This window comes from Plecotus auritus (assembly GCF_963455305.1).
Source record: "Plecotus auritus genome assembly, chromosome: 3".
Taxonomy (NCBI): Eukaryota; Metazoa; Chordata; class Mammalia; order Chiroptera; family Vespertilionidae; genus Plecotus; species Plecotus auritus.
The window spans coordinates 2781074-2793498 of record NC_137772.1 but is presented as its reverse complement, the minus strand read 5'-3'; the positions used below and the strand labels follow the sequence as shown (position 1 = coordinate 2793498).

The window sequence follows — 12425 nt, the reverse complement described above, 5'->3', positions numbered from 1 at the left end:
GAATAAATACAGGGATCTCAGAAAGATGAAGGCATGAGGACACAGACGAAGAGGAGGAAAGTAAATTTTAAAATAAAAATATGTATTTTGCATCTGGATTTCGGGGTGCAGTCTGGCACCCACAACTCACTGGCTTCTGACCGTGAAGGACACTGGGACCCCCAGAATCGGGCCGGGGCGGGTGCATTGCTGCAGGCTGCATCCTGGCGCCTCAGCACGCAGACCTTCGCTGAGCAGGAACATGGAGAAAGCTGGTGGAGACAGCTCTTGGTGAAGGATCCTGTACTTTCTGGAAAAGATCGCTGGGTCCCATTCCAAGTCGTTCATCTCCTGATCGCTTTTCCTGTTCAAATCCCCATCCATTTCCTTGAAAAACTTCACCCAGATATTTCCTCGTCTGTCTTCTCTCTCACTGGAACCGCTCCACAGCCAGTGAGAGAAAGTCCCCTCCCGCAGGCAGAGGGGTGGGAGGTGGGGCTCGCCAGTGGCCCGGGTCAGGGGCGGCCTCGCAGAGCCGGAATAAAAACGGACTCAGGGACTCAGCTCCGCACGGTGCGGCCCACCCCGGCCACAGTGCCTGACCTTCCGGCCGCCTCCGGCCATCCGGGAAGGGCGTCCCCAGGGGTTCCATCAGCCTATCCACCATGGCCAGTGTTGCTGCAGGCTGTCAGCACTACTTGACTGAACTGATTCCCCTGCCTGGTCCCTTGCTGCGTGGTCTGAGCTGCCCACAGCGAACGCACGCAGGCGCTGCCCCGCGGGCGGTGCGCGCTGCCTCGGGGGACGCGGCGGACCCCCTTCCCCGCGAGGACAGGAGGTGCGTGGGAGGCTCGGCCGGGGGTCCTCCGCCGCGGGAGCATGTGGGTGTGCAGGAGACGGTACCGCGTCCACGAATCCCTCGCACGATGCGCCCGCGTGTCACTCTGCGCGCCCAGAGCGCGCCGCACGGCCCAGGTGTTCAGGTGCGTGTGGCACCCGCGGTGACTCCCGGGGCTTTGGGCACCTGCTCAGGGCCAGCGGCGGAGCCGCCGGGAGCGCTCCGGACCCTCGTGTCCCCGCTGTCCCCGCGTGACCGGCCGCTCCCCGCGCAACAGTTGGCGGACCGGGCGGTGCGCGCTCCCCGGGTCGGCTGGGAGCGCCGGGCGGAAGGAGTGGGAAGGGCGGCGGAGGTCGCCCCCGAGATCCCGCGCTGCCCCCGCGCGGCCCCGCTGCCCGCCGTGTGCCGCCGCGCGCGGGCCGCCCCCCAGTGCGCGGGCCTCCCCGGGCGCCCAGTGCGCAGGCGCCGCCGGAGGACCGGGCTCGAGCGCGGTCGGAGCGCGCGGCTGCGGCGGCGGCGGCTGCGGCGGCGGCGGCGGCAGACGGACCCTCGGACAGACCCGCCGACCCGCGAGCCGCCGTCCGGCCGAAGAGGCCGGGTCAACATGTGTCCCGGCTCCTGCTGACCCGGAGCGCCGAGGATGTCCGCGCTGAGGAAGGTGCGAGCCGCCGGGGCCGCGGGGACCGGACGAGGGGACGGGGCGCGGGGCGCGGAGCCGTCGGGAAGGAGCGCGGGGTCCCGGGCTGGGCGGGCGGCCTCCTGGACCCTGGGCCCCGGGGGGCGCGGGCGTGGAGCTGTGACCCACGCGCTCGGCCCGGCAGAGACCCGGCGAGGGGGCCGTGCGCGGCGGGGGCGCAGGGGGAGCGGACCCGCGGGAAGGGACGGGGTGCGGCGGCCGGAGGTGCGCGCGGGGGTCGCGGGGGTCGCGGGGTCGCGGGTCCGGGGCGCCTGGCGGGCGGGCGGCTGCGGGCGGGCGGGGCCGCGGAGCGCGCGAGGGGGTGGCCGCCGCTCCGTGTGAGCGCAGCTCGGGGGCTTTTTCGGGCGGTTGCTAAGCGAGCGCTCGGCGCAGGGTTTGTCACCACCTCCCCCGGCAGCGGCTGTTGTGCGCTCGGCTCGCTCGCTAACGATCGCGCAGAAATCAGGGGATGTGACTGTCGCAGCCGCGCGCGGGCGGGGGCCGGCGGCCAGGTGGCGGGGGGCGGGGGTGGGGGACGCGGGTGCGGGGCGCGGGGCGAGCGGAGGGGACCGGGCGGGGCCCCACGCGGAGTGAGAGGCGGAGGGGCGCTGGCGGAGACCCTCGGAGGCGGAGGGGCGGCAGGTGCGGGGGGCAGTGCGGGGGGCGCGCAGCCGGTGGCGATTCTCGGGAAACTCGGCGGCGCCTGCCCTTCTCGGCTCCAGGCACTTCTCCGCGAACGGGACTCCGCCGCCCGCCGGCGCCTCGCTTCTCCGCTTCTCCGGATGAATGGCGGGGCTGGGGCTGGGGCTGGGTGCGGGACTTAAAGCCGCCCGTCTCTCTCGCACGGATGGAGAATAAAGCGTTTGGCAGCGAATTTCTCCTCTTGTCCCCGATTCTGCGGGCGCGGGCTGTGGGTGGAGTCGGAGCCGGGACGGGAGCGCAGGTGCCTCTAGGTCCCTGGGACAGGAGGCGGCAGGGCGCAGGGAGGCACCTCCGACAGGACCAGGGTCCAGGGGCCCAGGGGTTTGCTCCCAGCGTCCAGCTCCATGAGCCCCCCTGGACCCCCGACGGCAAGCGGGGACTTCCAGACTTGCGTGCAGGCGGTGACTCCGTGGTACTAGTTGCTCGGAAATCACTCTGCCTCTCGGCTCGGGGTTGGGGGGTCCGCGCACCGCCCCCCCAGAGGACTGTCCCCACGTCTCAGAGCTGTGGTGGGACCCGCCCCTCCCCCACGCAGAGCTGGGACGGGACCCGCCCCTCCCCCGCCCCTGGGAAGGACACTGTGCAGAGGTGAGGTTAATGCGCATTACACCTTTTCCATTTTGCTTCCTGCTCTTGGCGAAAGGTAACGGGTAATTAAGGAGAAACATGATGGCATGATGAAAGGAAGACAAGGTGATTTTTGGCAGGTCAAGTTGCAACGCTGGCGTTGAGAACAGTGCCATCAATCAGGAGTTTCCAGTAGCAGACTGCCCAGTGCAGGCCTCCGGCTGACTCACGGATTTGGCCCGCAGAGCGCTGGAGAGTGCGCGCCGTTTCCCGTCAGGTGGCCTGACTGTTGCATGGCTCACCTCCCGCCTGTGGCAGCCCACTGGCGGGCCCGGGGGATGCTGTCCGTCAGCCACACCTGGCTGGGAGCCCCAGATGTGAGAACAGCCGGGCCCAAGCACCCCCTCTTCTGTCACCGCTTCAGACCCGCGCCCCACGGTGCTGGCGGTTATTCCCAGGAAGCCGCTTCTCCTCACCCGCTCGCTCTCCTGCGAAGTGGCCTGTTGTTGGTTAGGAATCCATAAACCCTCTTCCCCCCGGCGGTCTGCACATTCCACTTCAGGTAAAGGGTGTGTGAGCAAAACGAACCCTTGGCCCTCCCATAGCCAGGAAGTCCCCGAAAGGAAGGTTTTCTCACCACCCAGGCGGTTCCCGGAGCAGCGTTCAGAGCCAACAGGCCCTACTGTTCGCCGCCGTTACCTTCCTTCCCGGGACCTGTGCCCGTCAGCCACCCATCCAACGTGATCGGTGCGAGGCACGGCAGCGTGTCTCCGGTCACCGGTCACCAGTATTCTTGCCGTTTTAAGTACTTATAGTTGTTTTACGTGTTTCAGGTTGTGCGTACACGGAACAGGGTTTATCCGGGCATTATTATTTAGTAGCTAGAGGCCCGGCGCACGAAATCCGTGCCAGGGTCTCGGCCCTCGCAGCCCCGAGTTCATCTGGAAGGTCGTCCTGTTTTGTGTAATTAGCATAGTAGCTCTTTATTAAGTAGGATTATTATATATATTAGCTCCTTATTATGTAGGATCGTTGTATTCTCTCCTGTGGGACAGTTACAAGCCTGCTTTTGCCCCGCCCGGTATCTCGATGGTATTTTGCTAGGCCTCGGGTTAACTTGCGATGTCGATGCTTTAATAGCTTTGAAAAGAAATCATCTCGACGATGCCTCCCCTGTGACATAAATCTGTCACGTCACGGCAGCGTCTCGCTTCTCCGTGCTCTGCCCGTGTCATTGTTGAAACTGAAACTGTAGAAACTGCAAACGAAATATTAAAAGCAGAAGCCGTGCTTTGCAGACGTGGGGTCGCAGCGGAGCGCGCACCCCCAGGTTCCAGGCAGGGCTGGCCCGCGGGCTCGAGTGCTTTCAGCGGCTCGCGCTCTCGCTCCTGACCACCGTGAGCACCTTCCGCGCTGGGCCCTGGTGATGAAACTGGGGAGACGCAGCGATTCCCTGTGGCTACAGCCCAGGAAAGGCCACGCGTCCTCGGCTGGCCCCGGGGTGAGGGGAGCGCACTGTGGTTGTGGGTTGTAATGAGATACACCGGCAGCACCCGTGCAGCACCCGTGCGTGTCTGCGCCAGTCCCTCCCTGGATGCCGTCGACGTGGCCGTGACTCGCCTTTTGGCAGACGGGCGCGTGTGTAGCGCACAGCCAGCCTGCGGCCTCGGGAGAGTCCCAGGTTCCGGAGGGAGCGAGCGGGCGGAACGTCCCCTGTAGCCCCGAGTGGCTCTGATCAGGCAGTTTCCCCTGCAGGTTACGTTTACCGGCAACCACACTTCTAGCTGGCCGCCAGCGTGCGCAGTGTGTTCTGTGTGCAGAGGGGAGCGTGGTCGACTGCGTCCATGACGAAAACACGCGTTCTCGGGGAGCTGAGCATGCGGGGCTTTGGCGTGGATGGGGTGGGGGCGTGGGGCGTGCGGGGCCCAGGGGGAGACGGCGTCTGCTGGGAGGGGCACTCACCTGTGCAGCCACCTGTCCACACGGCGGGCGTGGAGTCTGTGCTGGCGTCCTGGGCAGAGGCGGCTGGAGTTCATGTGCCAAAGCGGTTTTCCCGTTTCTCCGTGCCCTTGTTCTGCGCGCTGGCCTCGGCGAGGGACGAGCCCCTCCCTCCTCAGCCCCCATTATTCTCCTGACTTGAGCCCATCTCTTCGCTGTCTGACCTCCTCACGAAGGCAACGCTGCGTTTCTCGGAAGTGAACAGCCCCCCGGGGTGGCCGCTGCCGCCCGCTCTCCGGGGGAGTCTGTCAGGTTTGTTCCCGAGCCATCTGTCTTCCCGGTGCCTCTTCAAGGACCTGTCCCGCTGGCTCCTGTTTACCGTCACCCGCACCCGCCCTCAGGGGTCACTGTGCACTGAGGTCCTCAGAGAGCCGCCCTGCCCACGTGCGGAAGAAGTCACGGAGCCCCGGTCTTGTCTTCTCTCAAGAGCACCCGTGTCAGCCAGGAGCGTGACATTCCAGCCAGCCCGGAGCTGCTAGGGAAGGGAGGGGGACAGCAGGCACTGTCCACCAGGCCACGGTGCTGACGCCCCAAGTCAGGCTGCCTGACACCGTCATTGCTGGTTGATTTTCTGTGCGTGAAACCAGAAAGTCCTCTCTGCGAGCCAGTTTCCTGTCCCCGACGACCCGGTGGATGGAAGGGCGTGTGTTTCTCCACGAACCCCCACGTGAAGCGCTTGTGGGGCGAGACGAGACGTCAGGGATTCTTTGTCTGGTGTTTCTCGGTGTGTCTCCACAGGAAAAAAAAGAGAAATCAAAATGAAGTGTTGTTAAAAAGGAATACGCAGCTGCAACCAGCCCAGCCATAAAACTGTAGCTCAGATGGAAAAGGTGCCCTGGCCAGTGTGGCTCCGTGGCTAGAGCGCTGGCCTGCGGACAGAAGGGTCCTGGGTTTGATTCCGGTCAAGGGAGTGTAGCCTGGGTTGCAGGCTCCTCCCCGGCCCTGACCCTGGTTGGGGCTCGTGCAGGAGGCAACCGATCAATGTGTTAATGTGTTTCTCTCCCATGGATGTTTCCCTCTGTCTTTTCTTCTCTCTTCCACTCTAACAATCAATGGGAAAAATACCCCTGGGTGAGGATTAACAAAAAGGAAACCCCAAAACAAAAGAAACTTTTGTGTCTTTAACCCAGCGTGCCGCACCCGACACCGAAGAAGAAGACACACTGGCCCACGGGCATATGTGTCAATCCGGGACACAGAAGCTGAAAATAAATCGCTGACCACCGTGAGCACCTTCCGCGCTGGGCCCTGGTGACGAAACTGGGGAGACGCAGCGATTCCCTGTAGCTACATCCCAGGAAAGGCCACGCGTCCTCGGCTGGCCCCGGGGTGAGGGATGTGCACTGTGGTTGTGGTTGTAAAGGGAAAGTAATGAGATGCACCGGCAGCACCCGTGCGTGTCTGCGCCAGTCGACATAAATCGCTGTGTCTCCCCGGTTTCATCACCAGGGCACAGCGCGGAAGGTGCCCCGGTGCTTGATTAAAACGCCCCCTCCTGCGTTTGCTCGACACCCACCAGCAGCTTCCTCCGTCCGCGGCCGCTTGTTTGACCTTGCAGGGGTCCTCAAACTTTTTAAACAGGGGGCCAGTTCCCTGTCCCTCAGACCGTGGGAGGGCCGGACTATAGTTTAAAAAAAACTATGAACAAATCCCTATGCGCACTGCGGGCCCGGGACGCGTTGGCTGCTAAGCAGGACAGGCAGCGGCACCCGGCGGGCCGGATCCATGTCCTCGGCGGGCCGCATGTGGCCCGCGGGCCGTAGTTTGAGGACGCCTGCTAGAGTATATCAGTCGCGTCAACCCCGGAAAAGCGACACCGTGTTCACTCGACGGGGCTGCCCGAGGCTCCGATGGACTGAAGCAGGAAGCACCGGCAACCACATCCATAGCCAATGCTCAACGCACGTGGACTGTTTTTATCACCAGGAAACAAAACTGGCCCTTCTCCAAGTTCCCGTAACCCCTAGGGATGGACGGGTCCTAGTCTTCTCTTGTTACGTCCGTTTTGCTACCTCTCTCCAAAAAACTTTGACCCGACGTAACCACAAAACAAAACAAAACAAAACGAAAAAGGACAAAAATGTTCTTAGAAGAGAAATAGGCTTTCAGAGCAAACAAGGCTGGTAACCACGAGGGTGGACACAATTCTTTGAGCATGAAATTTGACCCTGAGTTCCCCAGAGGCCACGTCAACCAAAAAACGGGAACCCGCGCCCTCCTTGCTCCCGCGGTCCCTTCGCCGGGGTTTAGAAGATGCTCCTGCGATGATGGACTTCCTCGGGGCGTGTGCCAGGTGACAGGGTCAGGCACAGACGTGTTTTGGGATGGAGTCTTGTAACTGAGTCTGAAAGGAACCAAAAGCAGCGCGTGCACCCACAGTGCGGTGACCTTCCCTCCTACCCACGCCTCACGGCTGTGGACTCCGGGTCCCGGAGAAGGCCTTCGTATCTGCACCACCCCGACCGGGGCGGGGGCGCGTTCACACGTGGCTGCGCAGCGTGGGTCCCGTGGACAACTCGGTTCCTCAGGCCCCACGGGCCTTCCTTTCCCACAGTGCTCTCCAGGAAGGGCCCCAACGCGGGCTTCGCCGAAGCAGGTGGCCCTGTGGTCCCGAGCATGGCAGCGCCTGAGCAGAGGTGGGAGGGCTGCTGCCACCAGCCGCCCCCCCCCCGCCCCTCCGCCTGCCTCCCTCCGCACTGAGGGAGAAGCCTCTGTCCCCTGAGAGCCTAGGAGCGGCTTAAGGAACTGTTCTCCCCCCCCAACTGCCCCCCCAGCGCGCTCGGTGTGGTGACGGTCTCTGTGCACTTACCCATGGTGACCCTTCGCGCCAGCTGTAATGCACCCTTCGCTGGATTCCCCTTTTATTTTTTAAAAAATATGTTTTTATTGATTTCAGAGAGGAAGGGAGAGGGGGAGGGAGATAGAAACATCTATGATGAGAGAGTATCATCATCGGCCGGCTGCCTCCTGCTGGGGTTCGAGCCCACAACCCAGGCCTGTACCTTCACTGGGAATGCAACTGTGACCTCCCAGTTCATAGGCTGATGCTCAGCCACTGAGCCACACGGCCAGGCCGGCTTCCCGTTTTAGAGTGACGGCTTTGGGGGGCAAGAGGCCTCGTCTTGCTCGTACGTGGGCCCTGGCCCAGGAGTCCCGTCTGTCTGCCTGTCTGTCCTGGCGAACTTGCAAGCTCCTAGCAGGCACTCCAGGTTTTCCAGACCTGACCGCCCTGTCCCATGGCCCCTCCTGGCGTCCACTGGACCTCTCGCGGCGGCCACTGCGCTTCTGCCTTCCCGACGCGGCCGCGCAGCCCTGTCGTGCTGGCGTGCACTGTACAGGTTTACAGCTTTTCCTTTCTGCGTTTCCCCACATTTATTCTTCTGCACTGTGTGGAGCCGTGACCCCCGCCCCCCGTGGCCCGTTTCCCAGCCCTCTGGTGTGAGTGTCCTCCCGAGGGCCCCGCGCCTCCCTGGGGGACGTCCTGTGGGCCAGGATGGTGGACCTGCCTCCTGCAGGTGCAGGCGCTGTCCTTGGTGCTGAGGACAGAGGGTGACCAGGGCGGATGCCGTCTCAGGTTTCCCCCCGCGCCGTGTTTTGGATCCTGTTACACAAACACTAGTAGCTGCTGCACGGACAGGGGCATCCAGGCCTGTCAGCGCCTGGGGTGCCCAGGGCGGCCCCTCCTCCCGTGTCTCCCGCGGCTTCGCTAGTTGGGTGTGAGGTGCCTGGACAGGAACCTCGGGCAGGTCCGTGGGGCCGTGGGCCTTGGTTACTTACCGGTAACGTTCTGACTATTACAAACTTCGTGTGGCGTCTGCTCTGTGTGAGGTAGCCATTGCCACCAGCAGCTGAGGGTTGCATCTCCTGACGTTCGCCGCGGCCATGTCCGTGCCCACTCCTGAGCCGACCCCAGGGCGCTCTCCGTTGTCACGGGAGACGGACTCAACGTTTCACTTCCGTTGTGGCAGACAGCACCGCAGCTGCTTCAACTGACCACACTGTATTGCTCAGGGTCCGACCGTCCACGTGCCCGCTCCTCGGTGGCGTTTTATTAAGAGCCACGGCACTCAGTGAACGAGTCCCAGCAGTTTCCCTCCTGGGAACGTGTCCTCCGGAAAGAATCCTGCATTTACAGGAAACCGGCTGAACCGATGTCACCGGGCATTTACCATGTACCAGGACACGGGGTCAGGTTTAAAGTCACAGGCAGGGTCTGCAGAGCCTGGGTTAAGGTCACAGGCAGGGTCTGCAGAGCCTGGGTTAAGGTCACAGGCAGGGTCTGCAGAGCCTGGGTTAAAGGTCACAGGCAGGGTCTGCAGAGCCTGGGTTAAAGGTCACAGGCAGGGTCTGCAGAGCCTGGGTTAAAGGTCACAGGGAGGGTCTGCAGAGCCTGGGTTAAAGGTCACAGGCAGGGTCTGCAGAGCCTGGGTTAAGGTCACAGGCAGGGTCTGCAGAGCCTGGGTTAAAGGTCACAGGCAGGGTCTGCAGAGCCTGGGTTAAAGGTCACAGGCAGGGTCTGCAGAGCCTGGGTGGGATAAAGGTCACAGGCAGGGTCTGCAGAGCCTGGGTTAAAGGTCACAGGCAGGGTCTGCAGAGCCTGGGTGGGATAAAGGTCACAGGCAGGGTCTGCAGAGCCTGGGTTAAAGGTCACAGGCAGGGTCTGCAGAGCCTGGGTTAAAGGTCACAGGCAGGGTCTGCAGAGCCTGGGTGGGTTAAAGGTCACAGGCAGGGTCTGCAGAGCCTGGGTGTGAAACCGCGGCCCTGGCACTGCTCGCTGGACTGCCTGCTCCGTGACGCCGTGTCCCTAGCTCCTCACCTCCTGGTAGCCCAGCTGGGGCCCGTGTGTGCCGAGTGGGTGACTGCGGAGCAGGTGCGGTCCGTGCTCACCTGCAGATGCCGAGATCCACCGTCATTCATTTTTCCCTCTTTGCACCGGGTGCGCTCGCCTCGGGTCACAGCGCCCCACGCAGTGACTTGCACAGGGCGCCCGTGAGCGCAGGCGGTGACGGAGCCCAGGCAGGTCGCCGGGGAGCCTGGTTTCTCTCACCTCGCTCGGCGGCCTTCGCTGGCTGGTGGTTCCCGTGTGTGGCTGACGGCCGTCACCATGCAGGGTTGTCTCTCAGGTGGGACGCCGGCCGGGAGCCGAGGACCTGTCCCCGTGGCAGGGCTGCCGTGACAAGGCCCTCGTTAGGGTCGGGGTGACCATGGAGGCTGGTTTCTACACCTGCGTGTGGTCAGAGCAGGTCTCCTCGGTGCCCCCAGCCCGGCCCAGCCCCTTCTGCCTCCACCACCCGGGAGGAGGGACCCGGCTCCCCGAGCTCCTGCCGTCTGACCAGGGGAGTGTGCACCTGGCCTGTAGCACACACAGCCCCTCCATCCTGGCCCCTGGCTCCTAACCCATGTCACCTGCAGGGGGCGGGGGACGCAGAGCCCTGTGGGCCTGGGAGGGGAGGAAAGGGTTTGTGATCAGCTGATCATTTCTGCGTTGCTTCTGGGAAACCTTCCCCACGTGATTTCAGAGCGAAGGGACCTGCCCGCGTTCCTGCCCCATCACATCTGAACCAGTTACTGGTAAGAACGGGGGAGGGGGGCACCGTTTGGGTGTAGGCTCACCGCCACCCTCCCGTGGGCTGAGCTGTGCCTGGTTCCCGAGGCCGTCGACAGCGGGAGGGCTGGCTGGCTGGCCACCTGTACTCGGCATCTGTCACCCGCTCCTCTGGGTTATGCGTTGCCCAGGGCAGGTGGCACTTCTGTGCCTTAAAAATGTCTCATAGACCGTGTGTGCCTCCGTCCTCGGCAAGATTGTAAAGGTAGTGTAAAGCGCCTGGCCGGCGTGGCTCAGAGGTTGAGCACTGACCTATGGACCAGGAGGTCACGGTTCCATTCCCGGTCAGGGCACGTGCCCGGGTTGCGAGCTCTATCCCTAGTGGGGGGCGTGCAGGAGGCAGTCGATCCGTGATTCTCTCTCACCATGGACGTTTCTCTCTCTCTCTCTCTCTCTCTCCCTTCTCTCTGAAATCAGTAAAATATATTTTGAAAAAAAGATATCGTAAAGCAAATGGGGAAAGAGAGTGCGGTCAACCGCTGGCCTAGCTCCATCCGTTGCGGGCACCTGCCTCACACCTGGCTTCTCAGGCTGGGCACAGTCCCAGAAGCAAGCCCTGCCGACTCCAGCCAGGCGGGCCCACTGCGGGGACCGGGACCGGCGCGCGGACCGCGTGGGGAAGCGGAGAGGAGCCAGGAAGATGAGCAGGGCGTCGGGGCCGCGCCGCGGAGGGTCAGCTTCTTGGAGCTGGCGCGGCTCCCAGCACATGGCGCTTCAGCCAGAGGCGTGCAGGCACCTGGCTGGGGGACGAGGGCCGTGATGACCGCCCGGCAAACGCCGTCTTCTCCTGTGCCCCTGCCCCGGCCTCCCCAGCAAAGCCTGGGCGTCCAAGCTGTGAGCGGGGAGAGGCGTGACCCCCGTTTCACCTTACAGTCCCTCGGAGCATTTTATTTTATTATTTTTTTAAAGATATATTTTATTAATTTTTTACAGAGAGAAACGGAGAGGGACAGAGAGTTAGAAACATCGATGAGAGAGAAACATCGATCAGCTGCCTCCTGCATACCCCCTACTGGGGATGTGCCCGCAACCAAGGTACATGCCCTAGACCGGAATCGAACCCGGGACCCTTCGGTCCGCAGGCCGACGCTCTATCCACTGAGCCACACCGGCTAGGGCGCCTCGAAGCATTTTAAAGAAGACACTGCCGCACGTATAGGAAGCGATGATGCGACTCGTCCTGAGCGTGCGTCTGTCTGCGCACACGGGCAGGTCTGCCGCGCTGCCCGGACCCAGGCCATCGCCGGGCACAGGGGGACCACCGTTTGGTTTTGACTGACCTCCACCCTCCCGTGGCCGAGTCGTGCTTCCCCAGGGGACAGGACTGCCGAGCCTGTGGGTACTGCCTCCTGGTCCAGCTCCAGACCTTCCGTGGCTCCCAGGCGTCTTCTTGTTGTTACATTTGTTTTAAAAAATATTTTTATTGATTTCAGAGAGGAAGCGAAGGGGGAGAGAGAGAGAGAGAGAGAGAGAGAGAGAGAGAGAGAGAGAAACATCAATGATGAGAGAATCACGGATCGGCTGCCTCTTGCACGCCCCACATTGGGGATGGAGCCATAACCCGAGCACATTCTTGACTGGGAATCGTACCCGGGACCCTTCCGTCTCCAGGCCGACGCTGTACCCACCGCGCCACACCGGCTGGGGCACAGTTGTTACACTTGGGATACATCTGATCCCCTCCCAGCACCTCAGCCCCAGGAGGGGCCAGGGCACGTGTCAGAGCAGAAGAGGGCAGAGCGGGGAGCCGCGGCTCGGACTGGAAGGCGGGAAGGCGTTCCGTGCTCACAAGTGAACTGGGGGTGCGGGTGGTGAGCCCGGTCAGTCCCCCATCCACGTGAGATTTCTCTTGAGCGCCTGAAAGTGGACCAGGAAACAGGAGTGACGAGTCCGTGTCGGGGTCAGGGTCACTCGTGGGTGGTAACAGAAAGCCCCTGAGTCACTTTCTAACCTAGCGAATGAGTGTTATTGCTGTGACAGAGGCCCGATGCACGGAATTCCCGCAAGGTCGTCTGGTCTAATTAGCATATTACACTCTTATTATTATAGATTATTACGAC

The 12425-nt window shown here is 62.7% G+C and overlaps 1 protein-coding gene across 3 annotated transcripts in view; it reads left to right on the top strand.

Annotated features, from left to right (window-relative positions):
* Positions 1 to 1426: 1426 nt before the first annotated feature.
* Positions 1427 to 12425, top strand: part of DLGAP2 (DLG associated protein 2) — a 282363-nt gene continuing 271364 nt past the window's right edge. For all 3 annotated transcript variants that reach the window (XM_080659612.1, XM_080659611.1, XM_080659609.1), the window contains exon 1: positions 1427 to 1475. The gene's annotated coding sequence lies outside the window, so the exon portion shown is untranslated. The remainder of the gene's footprint in view (positions 1476 to 12425) is intronic.